The 17,374-nt window shown below is 36.6% G+C and overlaps 1 long non-coding RNA gene across 2 annotated transcripts; it reads right to left on the bottom strand.

The window, feature by feature from the left end:
• Positions 1 to 11,911: 11,911 nt before the first annotated feature.
• LOC109134595 (uncharacterized) lies at positions 11,912 to 15,924 on the bottom strand. 2 transcript variants are annotated; one of them, XR_007272613.2, is made up of 5 exons: positions 15,829 to 15,924; positions 14,721 to 15,024; positions 13,473 to 13,581; positions 12,568 to 12,806; positions 11,912 to 12,468 (listed from the first exon to the last, which is right to left on the bottom strand). It is a non-coding gene; the product is annotated as an uncharacterized LOC109134595 (long non-coding RNA). The 2 variants fall into 2 exon arrangements; XR_002039431.3 differs by lacking the exon at positions 15,829 to 15,924 and adding an exon at positions 15,372 to 15,802.
• Between the last annotated feature and the right edge of the window lie 1,450 nt (positions 15,925 to 17,374).

The following is a 17,374-nucleotide window of genomic DNA, read 5'->3' on the forward strand; positions in this document are numbered from 1 at the left end:
GAAACTCACTCAAGTTTCTTCCCTTTCTCTTGCTTTACTCAAAGCTTTTCTCAATACAGGATTTCACTCAAAATCCCCTTACCCCAAAAACCAAGATTACAAACGATAAAAACAATAAGGGAATAAGTAGGAAATACGTAAGGAACACAAGAGTATATTGAAGGAATGACGGTACTGACTCTATCTTAGTTAAACCCAATTAAAATCGAAGTCAGACACACTATGGAAGGACTACTAAAGTTTGACACTTTATGTAAGAATAACTTAAAGTCCAACACATTAAACTTTATATTAAGCGCCTATTTATAACATAAGTAGTCATGAAATAACTTACCACTAATTAACCCACTAACTCCATGATATCCATAACTTAATTAATTAATTAGTTTTTATTTAACTTTACTTGAGAATTAAATAACCACTAACCCTCTACTTAACTTAATAGGAGAAGCTGTAAAGTATACCGTGGTTTATAAAACTTGAAGCCTAATGAAACTAATTAAAATAAATTAAGGCTTTAATAAAATAATCAAGCCCATTACTCCACAAACAGTAAACGTGTAGCAGTAAGCTTAAACGTGATATTAGTTTGCTTGGGGAGTAATTAAACCATATAAATTAATTTATACTTGGGAAAATAATATCAACCACTAAACCCACTAAAACAAATAAAACGTTAACACAAACATTACGTAGTTAATGGTTGCTTGGAGAACAATTAAACCATTTTTAAATAAATGATTTAAGAAAAAGTATCTTTTTAAAATATTTAAATAAAAACTGAAAATCATATTTTATTTAAAAAGAAAATCTTTTGATTTACTAAGAATAAAAAGATAAGATTTTAAAATAAGATATTATCCTTTTCAAAACAGAAAATCATTTTAAAATCTTTTCCTAACAAACTCCTAACTAATCCCTAACTTAGTGGATCTTGTCAAACTAAGCTAGGTTTCCTAAACAAATCAGTTAAGCGCTTCATATACGTTAGGCGCACAACATAGGACGTTTTAAGTCTGTTCCCAACCTGTACTAACGTCTGTTCCCAACATAGGAACAAAACTCAATGCCTAATTCTCAAACTTTGGAAACATTGCTTAATCTTTAACTCAAGTTCCTATGTGTTTGTGTTTGTTCCTCTATTACCACAACATGTTCCCATCTACTAGGTTCCCATGCCACAGGAACTCGTAGACATAATTAATAGAAACCGACACAACCCTTTTACCATTTAGACTCATTAAACCTAGGAACTTAACTAGAGACTTTAAACCTTCATTCCAACTTATAACTCAAGTTCCTTACCTTTCCGGATTTCCCTTTTTACATTTAGGAACTCTATAAATACAAACTCATGCATTCTAAGATTCCTTCATGTGGATTAGTTGTTCCTTTGAATATCTTCACTTCAATCTTCAAGTCAAGCCTCTTCACTCCAACCTTGATTGTAGTATTCTCTTTATCCATAGGAACAATGCACCTCGCACACCTTTCATTACAAGCATTCTCAATGCTATAGGCACAACCTTTTACAATGATTCTTGCATACATAAAACTCATAAACTTTGTTAGTTAAATTACTTTAGTTTGTCATCATCAAAACCATATTGGGTCAACAGCTTTACTTAATTTTGTTGAACTTTTATTAAGCTTTTGCTTACCTTAACTTAATTTTGTTGAACTTAAATTATTTTTATCGATTTTTTCAAGAAATTCCCGCGAGTTTTGACAAAATTCACTGGGTACCCTCGCACTTTTGAAATACACGGGGTACCCCCTCAATTTTACGATAATACACCCAAATGCCCTTAATGATGAACGACGTTAACCATCGTTAGTCATTAATCTTAATTTTCTATTACAAACCCTAGTTGATACCTAATCCTAACCTTTACTTCTAACCCTAACCCCTAACCCTAACCCTAACCTTAACCCTAACCACCTTCCCACCAACCCTCCTTCACCCTCCCACCACCCAAGCAGCCCACTTTCCTCACCCCCAGCAGCCCTCCACCCCTCCCCACCCCCCGCAGCCTCGAAGCCCCCACCCTCACAATCGCAGCCCCCACCCTCGCAGCCCCCCTCCCCTTGTCGATGTTATAGTTTCATCCTATTCTCATCGTCGTTGTTCTTCGTTAGTACATGGCTGCTGAGGTGGGTGTTTTTCTTTGAAGTGAACAGCCCAAAAGAGAAAATTAGCTGGGAGATGAAATTCAATAGGGGTGGGGTGGGTGGGGGGATTTGACGGGGGATGGGGAGCTGAGGGAGGGTCGACGGGGGTGGGGAGCTGCAGAAGGATGGGGAGGAGGAGTTACTGGCGGAGCGTGGTGGGAGGGTGTAGGAGGGTTAGGGTTTAGGTTTAGGGGTTAGGGTTAATTAGGATTTAAATTAGATAATTAGGGTTAATGACTAAGGCGGTTAACATCGTTAGTCATTAAGGGCATTTGGGTGTATTCTGTTGAAACTGAGGGGCCGGTACCCCGTGTATTTTCAAAAGTGCGAGGGTACCCGGTGAATTTTGTGAAAACTCGTGGTATTTGGTGAAAAAATTGTATTTTTATTGAACTTATTTTTGCTGAACCGAACATATTTTCATTGAATTTTGCTTATCTTTTTGGTGAACTTAGCTTATTTTTGTTGTACAATGTGCATCTTTAAATTTATATGCTTAAGATTTGTTATCTTCAACTTTTTCAAATAAACTTTAGCAAAAATGAGTTGATTTCAATAAAAAATAGTTAATTTCATTGCTTAAGTATATAGAGTTAAAGTTGCACATTGTATAACTAGTCCAGACAAATAACCGAAAGTTTTAAAAAGCTTGGACCGAACATTGGTCTACTTTTTTGGTTCACATGGAAGATGAATAACCTAATTAGAGCCCCAATTTATAGGTTCATCTTTAGGCCAAAACTTCATAAACGGGGCTACAAACAGCAAAAAAAAAAAAAAAACCTTGTGTCAACTGCCAATTAATCACAACCCACCATCGATTTATCTCCATGACACCACCGTTGCTCTTGTGCGAAAGCACCATGATCTGTTAACTGTCACATGTAATAATCATCGTCGCCTGAAGACTCACTATAGTAGTAAAATTATTGCTAACGTCGATGGCAAAATTATCCGGCAACGGCACCAGTTTGACAAAGGATATTTTGGTCGTTGGACAAAACACCTAAGGCTATAATACCTAACTAACCACTAATCTAAATAGAGTCGTATGCAAGGGTCGAGATCCACAAAGCATAGCAAGACAAACATCAATATTATTGCCAGTTAAGTCGAAGATTTAGGCAAAAGGATTGTTATACTAGGCTAAGAGCCAAAATAAATAATTAATTAAAACTTTAGAAAGACGCACACCACGATTAAACAAGATACCAAATGATAAAAACGTTAGGAGATGGGGTTAAACACCAACCTATCATGAAATAGGCATAAACATAATAAATATGGAGATAAATGCGCGAACACTACATGCATTAGCTAATTGACCTAACATACAACTCCCATCCTAGTCTCATAGGCGAAGAAATTCTCAAAGATATCAAAAGGACTCACGTCCATTACTAACATATTCCGAGGTTCAAATAAGCCCAAGTAAATAATAGAAATCAATAGTCCATGCTCTCATGCCAATCTAGATCAATAATCTACTCTAATCCAATACAACAATTCAAATGATCAATTAGAATGCAACATTGATTGGAAAAGCAAAACAAGTAATAATTTAATCACGTAAAAATCCAAATCTAATCTCAATGCCCAATTCAATCATGGATGGGTTATCACCCCCCCCCCCAAATCCTAACTAATCAAATACTCACTACTAATCTTAGTAACGCTAATCAAAGGGGCAGATAAATGAAACTTCATTACTTGACACAAGGACGAAAAAGGGAAAGATTAAACAACTAAAAATAACCAACACAAGATTGACCATAGGAATAAGCTAAGAAATTAAAGATTAACAAGAGATTAAGCTAATAGAACCAAGATCTAAACATGGGTTAAGCTAAGTAAAACAAATTTAAGAAAACTAGAAAATGAAAGAATAAAAGATGGAGAGAATAAGAGATATTACTTAAACTAGGAAGAAGTAATGAACATCTTGCATAAAAATCAGAAATTTGTCATTATCCAAGCTACAAAACCTTGACAATCTACTTTCTCTAGTGTTTCACCTTCTCTCGCTAGTTTAAGCTAAAAACTCTATAAAAATGGTTTTCTAGAATAAAAGTTAATCTCTCATTAAGTAAAAAGCGTATTTATATTATTATGTAAACTTACAAAGACAACGTTTAAAGAAGAAAAAAAAAAAGTCGACAGAAATAACAAGGAGCGGCCGCTCCTTGTGAATCGGGAGCGTTCGCTCCTTGTTAATTATGAGAGTCCGCTCCTAACAAATGTAGGTGATGGAGCGAGGGCTCATGGGTCGCTCCAAGATTACTGACAATAGGTTGTGTGCACAGCTATGTTAAAAAAAGCGCCCCCTCCTAGTAAAGAAGCGCCAGGAACGCTTGCTCAATGGGAGCTCCTGGGTCGCTTCAACCTTCTGTTTTTTTTTTATGGTCTTCAGTAATCAGCACGAATAGGAGCGTCGGCTCCTATTTCCTAAGAGGCGTCTGCTTCTTTCATCTTCATGTTTAGAGCGTCAGCTCCTTGGTCGCTCACCCTACGCTCCAAACCTCGAGCCTCGTTGTGCTTTGGCCTGCAACTTTTGGGAGCGCCTGGTCCTATTTTACAAGGAGCCCCCTACTTTGCTCTTTTCTTTCCAAAAATAAACATTAACGTGGATGTTAGTAATCAAAGAGGAGAGGGAAAGGCTAGGGATCCTTAAATACTTAGCATGCACCAACAGAGGATGAAAATGAGGAGAATAAAGGGAGAAAATGCACTTAATAAATACAAAAAATAGCATGCAAAAACTATGAAAATATACACATGATTGAGACTCAATTCTCACTCATCACCCAACGTCGATTTACCTCCATGACACCACCATTGATCTTGTCCGAAAGCACCATGAACTCTTAATTACCACATGCAATTATCAACGTCGCTTGAAGACTCGCTACAACCACCTCAAGAAATGTGTAACGTTATGAGTTCGGTGACACATGAATTAGTGGTACAGCAGCATCGCATAAAGAAGCTTGAGTACATTCTGTACTATGTTAGTAAAATTGAGGAATTGAAGGCTCGGATCCGTGACTTAATAGTAAGAGATGAGAGGTATAATATGTTTACTTGTCTACTATTACTGTATAGTTGTTAATTTAGTGTATTAAATTTCTTATGATTATCAATTTGAAGGTACGTTTTTAGAAGTCAAAAGTTGGACGTCTTTAATGTCACTTGCACCACATAATTTTGATCGATTTTGTTTCTCGCTAATCTAGAGGCTAAAGTGTACATGCATTACAACATACTCTTGGAGTACGTCGAAAGGATTAGGACATTGATTGTTGATCGTGAACTTCCTAACTCAATCTGTTACATGAAAGATTATCAGGTTTGAGAATCAAGCAAGAGAAAATGTTGGGTTTGGTGGAGATGGTGAGCAAGCTGTGAGGAGAAGGAGCGCTCAAGAAGAGCTGCCGGCCCAGCAGCCCGAGCGGGTTGCACAAGAGCCCAGGCGGGAGATGCATTACTCCTAAACTCTACCTCGAAGGCAGAATGCATCCTCACACCCTGCACTAAGCTGGCGAGCGACTGGGCCAGGATGGCCTCAGGCTACCCAGTCTGCACGTGTTTTTACGATTTAAGTTTCAATCGTGGCCGTTGGAATGCTTTTGTTCGTTGTAGTATAAATACTCTATTTTTCTGCTTTTAGAGAGAGTAACACACATATTTCAAAGTTCAAACTTTGAGCCTCGTCTATTCCAGGGTTTTAGAAGAAAGAGAGAGTTTGTGAGAAATTATATGTTCACCATTGATTCCATAGTGCAAGTTTGTGGGTTTCTCTCCCGGAGCTCGAGTTTCCCATGTTAATTTTGGTGTGTTCTTTCTTATTTTCTTTCCTCTTTGCATTCCTTGGTTGTTGTTTCAATTTATGTTCCTTCTTGGTTATTTTTTATTATTGCACAAACTAGTTAGCACTTGTTTCTACCAACAATTGGTATTAGCGCTAAGGTTTTAACTTGCAGAAAGTGATTTAGTGTTGTGTTGGTAAACTAGGATTTGTGGTTGAAAAATCAAAGTTTGGATTTTTTGATGTAGAAAAATCAAATTTTGAATTTTTTGGGTAAACTTAACAATGGAAGTAGGGAAATTGAGTATGAGAGGTTTGATGGTAAAGATTTTAGACTTTAGAAAATGCAAATGGAGGATCTTTTGTATCAAAAGAATCTTTACTTGCCTCTTGAGGGAAAGAGACCAAGTGGTATGCTTGAGGATGAATGGAAAGTTCATGATAGGAAAGCACTTGGAGTTATGAGGTTGACATTAGCCCGGAGTGTGGCTTTCAATGTCAAGGATGCTAAAACAACGGCGGGTTTGATGGAAACTTTTTCAAGTATGTATGAGAAACCGTCGGCTATCAATAAAGTATACTTGATGCATCGTTTGTTTGATATGGAGATGGTTGATGGTAATTCGGCCGCCGAACACATCAATGAGATCGATTCGGTTTTGGGTCAATTTTCTTTGGTGGATATCAAATTTGAGGATAAAGTGAAGGCATTGATTTTATTGTCTTATTTGTCCTTGTCATGGGAAACTATGGTGACCGCAATTAGCAACTCCTCTGGAAAAGAGAAGTTGAAGTATGATGATGTGAGAGACTTGATTTTGAGTGAGAGCATTTGAAGTAGAGAGCTCATGTGGTATGTTGGGGGTTGTGGTGATGAAGGGCACTTGAAGAGAGATTTTCCAAAGAGAGTGAATGGAAAAGGGAAGAAGAAGGTTCAAGAAAGTGATGATGAAGAAGATGCATCAAACAACTTGATTTTGGAGTACGATTTCGATGTTTTGATGATAAGCATGGATGATCCGTAAGAGTTGGTTGGGTGCTCGGGATCATGGGTCTTGGATTCGGGTTCTTCTCATGATTCCTCACTATGCAAGGAGTATTTTAGAAACTTCAAATCCGAAAAGCTTGGAAAAGTCTATCTTGCGGACGTCGAGGTAGTGAAAGTTATGGGGAAAGGTGATGTGAGTGTGAAACTCACTCATGGTGGCTCATTAGAGTTGATGGATGTCAACTACATCCCAAGGTTGAAGAAAAGCTTGATATCGGTGACCCAACTTGCTACATCGGGTCACAAGGTTGTGTTTGATGGTGGTTCTTGGAAGCTTGTCAAGTGAGCTATGGTCATAGCTAGGAGAACAAGAATTGGAACACTTTACACCATTGGGAGCACAAGAAAGGGGCTCGGAATTGGGGTGGGAACTTCGTGTAGGGTGTCATTCGGTAGTAAGTCTATCGATAGTGGGCCAAGGAATGAGAATCGTGGTGAATCGGTGTCCCATTGGCAAATTGACCGGTAAACACACAAGGTGAAGGGTGGCATACAAGCATTTTGTGCCGGAAATCCTAAGTGGAGCAAAGGGTGTTTTCTTCGGGTGGGATCAAGGTGAGTTTGCTTTTAGAACAATAAGAAACTTATTTGGCTTAGATGGTAATTTGCTTTATTAAAGTTGGATGGGATTTCAATGGTCTTCCTTGGTTGGAGAGGAAGTGGTTGATCTTCCTTAGTTGTATAGGAAGAGATCCTCATTTGGTTGTGTTTGTCTCTTGGTGATCCGAACTCCAGGGTAGGGGGGTGTGTAGGTTCATGGAGTGATGGTGCAATTATTTGGAGGTGTTATTTGAGAATCAAAGCCAGTGTAGACCTTAAAGTCTTTGTATTGGAGTTGGTGCAAACTTTAATGTCATTTCCTTGGTGTAGAGGAGATGAGATTTATAATGGTTATGCTTAGTCTAGGTGGGAGATGGTGATAATGCTCGGGTTTCGTCTAGGTGGGAGCATGACTGTGATGGGTTTGGAGAGATGTTGAAACGGGGATGGTTGAAACCTGGGTGTTGTTTTCCTTTGGTGAAAAGGAAGTGGGATTGGCTATGGCTAATATATGGAGAGATCATGGTGATGGCCATGGGTATTTATGGTAGGATGTTCTCTTGGTTAATTTAATCTCCAAGTGGGAGATTGTTGGGTTTGGTGGAGATGGGTGATCAAGCTTCGAGAAGAAGGAGCGCTCAAGAAGAGCTGCAGGCCCAGCAGCCCGGGCGGGCAGTGATGAGCCCAAGCGGGCGCTACACTACTCTTAAATTCTGCCTCAAAGGTAGAATGCATCCTCACACCCTGCATCGGGCTGGGGCGACTGGGCCCGAACGGGCGACTCTTCGGCCCACCCGGTCTGCACATGTTTTTTATGGTTTAAGTTTCAATTGTGGCCGTTGGATTGCTTTTGTTCGCTGTAGTATAAATACTCTAATTTAATGGTTTTAGAGAGAGTAACACACATATTTCAAAGTTCAAACTTTAAGCCTCATCTTTTCTAGGGTCTTAGGAGAGAGAAAGAGTTTGTGAGAAATTGTATGTTCACCATTGATTCCATAGTGCAAGTTTGTGGGTTTTTGTCCCAGAGCTCGGATTTCCCACGTTTATTTTGGTGTGTTCTTTCTTATTTTCTTTCCTCTTTGCATTACACTAGTAGAAAGTACATTTGATGCGGTCAAAATCGGCCTTACGAATGCGGTTTTGGTCCGCATCAAATAGACTCACAGCAGATCCATTTATTTATTGATTCGGTCCAAAACCGGATCAGTAAATCACATTTATTGATGCGGATTTACTTTTAAACCGCATCAGATTGCCAAAAACAAAGATGCAGACCTGCCACCTGCAGGTCTGCAACCTTTTTCATATCACAACACTCACAACATCTCACAACAACTTTCATACCCAGCCATCACAATAACAATATATATATGATGAAAAACAGATTTGTATAAAAAAAATCTTCTATACATATATATACCGTAACAATACATATATATACCTCTAAAAATGCATACACAATTCCAATTCAACAATGAAAACAAACAAAAGTTACAAAAAAAAGGAAAAAAAATGATAGTAAATAAACGAAAATTGAAAATGACAGTAAAAACCAAAATAGATCTAACTAAAAAACATAAATTACAGAAAATGAACGAAAATTGAAAAATATGAACGAAAATTGAAAAAAAAAATGAACTTAATCTAACTAAAACTATAAATTACAGAAAATGAACGAAAATTGAAAAAAAAAATGAACTAAATCTAACTAAAAACATAAATTACAGAAAATGAAAGGAAATATAAAAAAATGAAACAAAAACGAAAAGAAAATTATAATACAAAAAAATCTAACTAGATCTGGAATCCGTTGAAGGATGAAGGCTCTGGCGAGTTCGTGAAGACGAGAGGCGCAGACGAGAGTTGCAGACGATAGCTGGAAGAAAGAATGATGAAGACGAGAAATGGAAGAACGACGGCGAGTTCGTGAAGACGAGAGGTGCAGTCCGTCGAAGCTCCGAGACGACGACGCTTTATAGCTCCGAGATGGAAGAACGACGACGGCGAGAAGCTCTGAGACTCTTTATAGCGATTACCGACGCTAAAGGAGGAGGGAGGAGGGAGGAGGAAGGAGGAAGGAGGAGAGAGAAACGACGTTGGGAGGAGTTAGGGTTATGCGGTTAGAGGAGATATGGAGTTAGGGTTATGCGGTTAGAGGAGAGAGAGATGAAAGGGAGTTAGGGTTATACGGTTAGAGGATAGAGAGAGATAAGAGGGACTTAGGGTTATGCGGTTAGAGGATAGAGAGAGATGAGAGGGAGTTAGGGGTATGGGTGAGGACTCTTAAAATCAGCGAGTTGGGCTATTGTTGTGTTGGGCATTTATTGCGCTGGGCCAAAATGAGCGAAAAAATCACACAAATCTGATGCGGTCTACTAAACCGCATCAGATTTTAAAAAAACTGCATCGGTTTATTTGATCTGATGCGGTCCACAAGCGGACTGCATCGGATTGTACTCCCAACTATTCCTCCCTTTTTTAATGTTGATTTTCGCATGTGGTCTTACTAAAATCGCTTCTGTTACTAAGTGAGATATAAGGTTTTTTCCACTAGTGTTACGTGGTTGTTGTTTCAATTTCATGTTCCTTCTTGGTTATCGTTGATTATATTACACAAACTAGTTAGCACTTGTTTCTAAATCTCAACAAAAAAAAAAAGAGCAAGAGGAAAGAGAAGGAAAAGGTTGAGGGCTAACAAGCGCACCAACCAAGTTGATGGAGTTTGAGTTTGATTATATAAGTACACATATATCGTAATTAGCTTGGTTTTATTTTTTGAAAAGTATATAGTATTATTAGTATATATAGTAGTATAATACTCTACTTAATGTAATTAGGATGATGGATTGTTGAAATTAGCAAGAAGAAGGATATGTATTGTGGATGTTGAGTTTATATTAGTATTTTGGAATTAGCTTGATCATACTCATGTTTTTTTTTTGGAGCATACTCATGTTATAGGAAGTTATGAAGCTAGATGACTCTTGGGCTACTGTCATGGCCGGATTAATTTTGGGTAGCTGATGTTTTTCTTGAATGACATCGTTTTGCTTAACCTCTTTTCGGTGGCTTTTGATTTTTTCTTGAATTACAGTGTTTGTTTAACAACTATTTGGTGGCTTTTCATTAGCCTTTGGCTTTTAAATTTTTCATGTGGTTAAACAACAAAAAAAAGTGTTCGTTAAATGGCTATTTAGTTAGATAAAAGGACAAATTTCCATCAAATTTTATAGCTAGTCTTATTTTCGTTGTGGATATTATGTTGGATCTTGCATTCTTTTTTCATTAAACACCGCCACCTGCTAATTTCACCAAACAAATTTATAAACAACTAATACAAAGTTCAAACAACTGGTCAAATTAACTCTAATAAACAGTCAATTACAACCAATTGTCAAATACACCTAATAACATAAACTAACGTAATAATATTTCAATGACCAAAATTCGAAGTGAACTTGGTTCAAAAAAGGTTTCAACATGAAGACACCAAATAAACACAACAAATACTATCAAAATAAATACTTCCTTCATTTCACAATATTTCCAACACTTTTTATTTTGGGATGTTCCAAAATATTTGCAACACTTTTTTTCTTTCACTAGTGGAAAAATGCTCAAATGCTCCGGTTAAACCCCCCCCCCCACAAATGCTCCGTATTTAGCTCGTAGCAGACGTCATACGAGTATTTGACCATTTACAAATGCTCTGGTTATACCCCGGAGCATTTGGTATCTCAAATGCTCCGGTTCTTTAAAAAACTGGAGCATTTGAGCTTCTTTTAGTAGCAAAAAAAGTTCAAATGCTCTGGTTGTAAAGGAAAACCCGGAGCATTTGGTCTCACAAATGCTCCGGTTTTCCCTAACAACCGGAGCATTTGCTCTTTTTTAAATTAAAAAAAATTAAAACCAGCTACCTGCTGGGTAGCAGCAAAACAAAACTACATTAGCAAAGCAGCAAATACATTTGTTTAAAGTTAGAACAAGGCACGCAAACATGATTTTAAGTCACTATATAATATATTCATATACTCCCTCCGTCCCTTAATAGAGTGCCCATTTCTTTTTTGGACACTATTCAAAGGTAAAGAAAACCCTCAAAAAATATTTCTAATATATAAGAAAAAAAACATAGTCATGTGGGGTCTTGTTTGATTCGTCTCATTACGTACATTAAGAAAATCAAACTTTTATAATTTTTACTAATATGAAATTAAAGATATTAACGATACAAAACGTGCATTGGCAAACGCGCATTGAAGAAATGGGCACTCTATTAAGGGACGGAGGGAGTATCAATTAGTCATAACAAGACGATCAAGACAATAAATTATGAAAGAACATAAAGAATGAACTGATACATTTACTATAATAAATTATAATGGTCGGGAAAATAAAAGAATAAAAATGCAAAAAAACAAAAGCTTCAACAAAACCAAAACAACACATCATATGAGATACAAATATATTCAACTAAACATAGAGGATCTAGATCGTCATACATGCATATTTAACTAGATTGCAACTCTGATTTACACCACTAAAACTTGCAAACCCAGATAAACATTAACAACTAATATGCCCTTTCGTAGGAAAGCCTATTTTCAAACCAAATCTTTGAAGGACCTTTCTCAATATAATACAAAGTGTTACCCAAAAGGATCAGACGGATCAAATATGAGAAAAATAACACTTAGGATCTTTTTTAGAAGATCGCCAAAAAAATGGAATTACTCAGAATAATCAAAAGTTGGGATCGATAATATTTTTAGAACATGGGTGAAAACTGAGATTAATTCAGGTCAACTTTTCGCAATACTGTTAGGTGCATTACCTTGGTTCCATTACATACCAGGTTTCATAAGATTCTAAATCTCTCATTGATCCTCATCCTCCTCTTCTGTAATGTTCCAATAGAAGAAAGTTTAGCAAATCATGAACGGCAAAACTACAAATTTAATTTTTTTATTGAGAATGAGACGAGTTTTTAGCAATGTACCCGTGCATATAGGCTCTGAGGAACAGTTGCAGCATCCCTGTTGGCTCTTATTGTTACCGTTAGAAGACTGAGACACTTATATTGGAATTCGAGTCTTTAGTTTCAATAATCTCTTCTAAAGCACGGGGAATAGAATCATCAGAATTTGAATTTGCAATTTCGTTAGTCTCCTTGGTTATTATAGTTGCAGTAATTTCTTCCTCAATTTTCTAGTTAGCCTTCTTCTTATCCTTAAGACCCTGAAAAGTTAACAATCATATGAGAAATTTTGATGCGTTGAATATCTTCATGAATGAAAACATCTCCATTTGGTACCACTAGAATTGATAAAGCAGCAACTACATCAGCAATCTCATTTCACTTTGCAGGATTCCTTGGTCTATCCAGAACTCTTCTGCAATATATTTGAAAGAGAGGATACAAAGAAGGGAGGGGTATAAGATACAATACCAGGACATATATCTTACTAGTAATTTGATTTAGGTCATACTACCTTAAATAAAAAGACATGATCTAGTATAACAGTAACATATAGTCTCAAAGATGGGGAAACAGATGCAAAGAAGGCAAAAACAACATTCCATGGACAACAACAGCAGAAACACATGTTTTCTTAATCCGTCTTGCCAATTCCACGTGTCATGAGATGTTCGCAAAAGTCAAATTTTACATGTCACATAAGTATTTAGGTTCCTCTTTAATGTTGTCAATATCTAAATTCGAAAGGGGGGAGCCAATGTTGTATAATTAGCAACAAATAATAAAAACAAACCAAAGAAGATGGGACAAGAATAATGAGAAAAGGCTATGAATGAATTTAAAGTAAGATACAGCATCGAGAAACAAGCTACTTTGCAGAAGTGGAGACAACAAGCTAATGAAGTAGAGTGAACTCAGTGACGTACATCATGAATGATGTCTGACTTTGCCAGCAGTGCAACATCCATGCCCCCACTGATTGAAAATGACCTAGGACAACCCATGTTAATATCAACAGCAGCAACATCATCGCACCTATAAAGGGGAAAAAAATCCATGTCAGCAAAACACATGGTCAGAGCATAGGGTATCACCATATCATCAAGATACAAGGAACCATCTTTGCAGCTTATCAGAAGAGAAACAAATTCCAGAAGACTTGTTTTTCTTTTAAGACTTAAGAGCACTCGATCTTACAATATCGAGGTTCAGAATGTTGATAGAATTATAGGATTATATGACAACATAGCCCTACACAGAAAAAGGACAAAGTAGGATCCACTATTTTAAGAAATTACATGCAAATAAAAGACAACAATCAACTTCCAGCATAATGCACATATGCAAGGAGCAACATAACCCTAAAAGTGATGGATAACAAAGGTATCCTATGCATTTAGGTAGTGGGCCAAATTTTCAAGTCTTCAAGATGGTGAAATAAAGAAGATAAGTTGACTGGTTGGTATGAAGCATGCTATAGCACAAGGCAATGCAACATGAAGATCGCGACTCCCTATAGTCAATATAAGTATATTACGATTAAAAAAGACAAAAAAAAAAAAAAACATTTCCACAAAATATAATACAAGACACATGGTTCTTAAAGGTTAAAGCTATAATTCAGTTTATATATAGTTAACGAGCCATGACTTGGTTTCTCCGAAGGTAAATCATAAACATAGCTCATTGAGATTTGAGATCATGATTCCCCCCCCCCCCTCATGGTGAAAAATGAATCAAAGACCTTGCATTTATCATACAGGACTGCAAACACTTATGAAACTACTACTAAAGTTAAAAAAAAAATTAAGTTCTAAGTCTAGTATCATCAAGCGTAAACATAGCATGATCAAGTGAATTTATAGGATAAAACGCTAATGTGCACCAATAAACATGAGTCCACTCAAACAAGACCAACAATATTATGTTAGTAAGGCAATGATCCAATTGTGAACCCTCACTAGAACATAATATCAATGCAGCCATAAAATCAAATCATCACATAAGCATCATCCAATGACAGAAATTCATAGAAACATGATACTAACAAAAGAAAATGCATTCTCTTTAGCAAAATAAAATATGCAGAGCCATATTAACCAAAAAAATCGTACAAGATGGACTTACAGACAATCCAATATTACCACTGAAAAAATGAGTTAATGATATCATACCTTATATCGAAAGTTCTAATGCATCCTAGTTGATCCACTATAATGAATTTCCTAACAATCAACAAAATAAATTATATATTAGTATATGAATGTACAATTTTACGCAATAAATTGGGTGAAGCAATAAGAAATCTACAGAAAAGAGGCGACAGAATTAGGGTTGCCTTTAGATCTAAGAACAAGGAGAGAGAAAGCAAGAATTAGGCTTATCTTTAGATCTTCTGTTGCTACTGCTGCACCAACATTGCCGCCGCTTCCTGCTGTCGCTGCTGACTCGCACTTCGTTCCAAGGTCTGTTCTTAATCTAATTCATCAAAATAAAATGGTACATGAAATTAGGGTTTTCAGGCATCAAGATCAAGTGATAAAATTACTAAGAATCAACAAAATTAGCCACTGCAAGTCCTAATCCCTAATTTCACGAACCACAAAACAAACAGAAACCCTAATTTTAAAGGTATCAGTGTTAAAACAATTTAATCACAAACATCATTAGGGAATCTAATACCAGAATGGTGAATCGAGGTGAGAGACAAAGTTTTTGAATGAAAGAAAATCCTAAAAAAATTAAAGAAAACCCTAAAAATCCCCGAATCTCAGAAATCAAAAAAACGAACTTACAATACAGCAATAAAGTTCGAACGAAATAACCTGGACATGCTTTCTAAAGGAGTCGATCGAGAGTGAAGAGGATAAAACGCTAATATGCACCAATAACTATGAGTCCACTCAAACAAGACCAACAATATTATGTTAGTAAGAGATTGAAACAGCAACACCAAGCATACAATTCAAGCATATGGTTCTTAAATCCATATATTGTGTTAACATTTTGAAACAACAATAATATTAATTAGCGATTGAAACACTAGAGGATATGTGAAATAATTAGACTAGAATGAGCTTCTAGCAATATTATGAAAAAAGAATCTGGAAGCATAAAAAATCTTAGAGCCACCACCAAAGGACTCGGGTTATATAGTGCTAGCGAGACTTCAGTGGGGCTTGATTTTGCTAATACAAAGGTAGTAGCTAGTGAGATGTATGAATCAAGATCCAATAAGTGAGTAATTGAACATATTGCTAGAATTCCAGAAATGTTTTTTACTTCTTACGGCTCCTTTGCTTTCTCCTTGAAAGTAGTTGTATAAAGTTTGTCATTTTTAGCTCTATTTGCCGCATCCATCAAATTCATTATATAAACTACACTTAAACGAGTTAATTATAAGTTACTAGTAGTATAAAGGTTGTTGAATAAGGGATTTTAGATAACCGAACACGAGTTATAAGTTACTAGCAGAGTAATAATTGCTCGTAAACAAACATGCTAGGTATTATACAGGTTGGTTGATGTTAAGGTTGTTGTTTTATACTTCATTTTTTAGCTCGCTAGTTAGGTAAATAGTATGGTTACCCATGTTTCATTTAAATAGCTTTTGTCCACCATAACCAGATAACAATGCAAGAGAACATTAATGACTCTGTAGGCAAGATAGCAACCCATAATAAATTATTTTAATAGTTATAATCAACATCCACATTGCAAATTTGTAGCAATACATAACTGCTTTGATGTTTCTCAACATCATTATATAACTTACACAACACTTTGCAGAGAAGTTGTTACCAGAAGAGTTTATGCGTCAATCTTCACTAACTAATAATCTTCTGTTGCTGTTGTAATCTGCAAGCTCTATCAAGCATCTCTGGCAACAGACAGATAGCCACCTACTCGTTAAAAATGTTTGCATATGTAGTCCCAGAAGTTCTGCAAAAACTGAACCCTAAGTTAGAATCATTCAACCAAAATTAATCCTACTAACTTCGTAAAGAAAAGAAGAAACTAAATTTCGCAAACAAACATAAAATCAATCACTGAACTAATGAACAACAATGAAAACAAACCTGGCCAATTCGCGCACGAGCGACCAAATCACAACCATTCATAGCCATACCAAAGGCCATCCATTAAAAAAGGGAAAATATATTTCAACGGCTGTAAAAAAAAATGAAAATTCGAAAGTGAATTAGGGTTCTGCGCTTCTTCTTCTTCATCCGCCTCTCATCCATTAATTAAGGCTTTTTAAGCTTCAAATGAACAACAGGTTCAACTAATTCAGAGTCTCTTCTTCTCCTTTTCCCTTTCTTTATCGGCTTTTTTACTAGTTTTGATTTCTTTTCGAATCTACGGTTTCATGCTTCGTGCTCTAGATTTTCTTCTGATTTGGGGTTTCATGCTTCGATTTCTTCGATTGGCCAATACTCTCTCTCTTCGATTGGTCCATTAGATTAAACCCTAAAATTGATTCGAGTAATTCAAAAAAAACCTAGAAATTAGGAGAAAATCAAACCTAAAGGAGCTTGGCAATTTGATTAAAGAAATAGCGAGGTTGACGCCTTGTCATGCAACCTATTGAACTGCGACGGACTTGAGAGATAGGGGGACTTGGGAAGGAGGGATGTCGGAGGGAGGAACGATGGAGGTTTCAATTAAGAGAGGGTCCAATTGAGAGAGTCAGGGGACTTGGGAGGGAGGGAAAACAATGGAGAGAGAGAATGATGGCTGATGAAGAGAGATGAAAATTATTTTAGCACGTTCAATGTGAGGTTTCATGAATTGAGAGAGGGTCCAAATGCTCGGGTTGACTAATCCA

The sequence above is a fragment of the Beta vulgaris genome, chromosome 3 (genome assembly GCF_026745355.1).
Source record: "Beta vulgaris subsp. vulgaris cultivar EL10 chromosome 3, EL10.2, whole genome shotgun sequence".
Classification (NCBI taxonomy): domain Eukaryota; kingdom Viridiplantae; phylum Streptophyta; class Magnoliopsida; order Caryophyllales; family Amaranthaceae; genus Beta; species Beta vulgaris.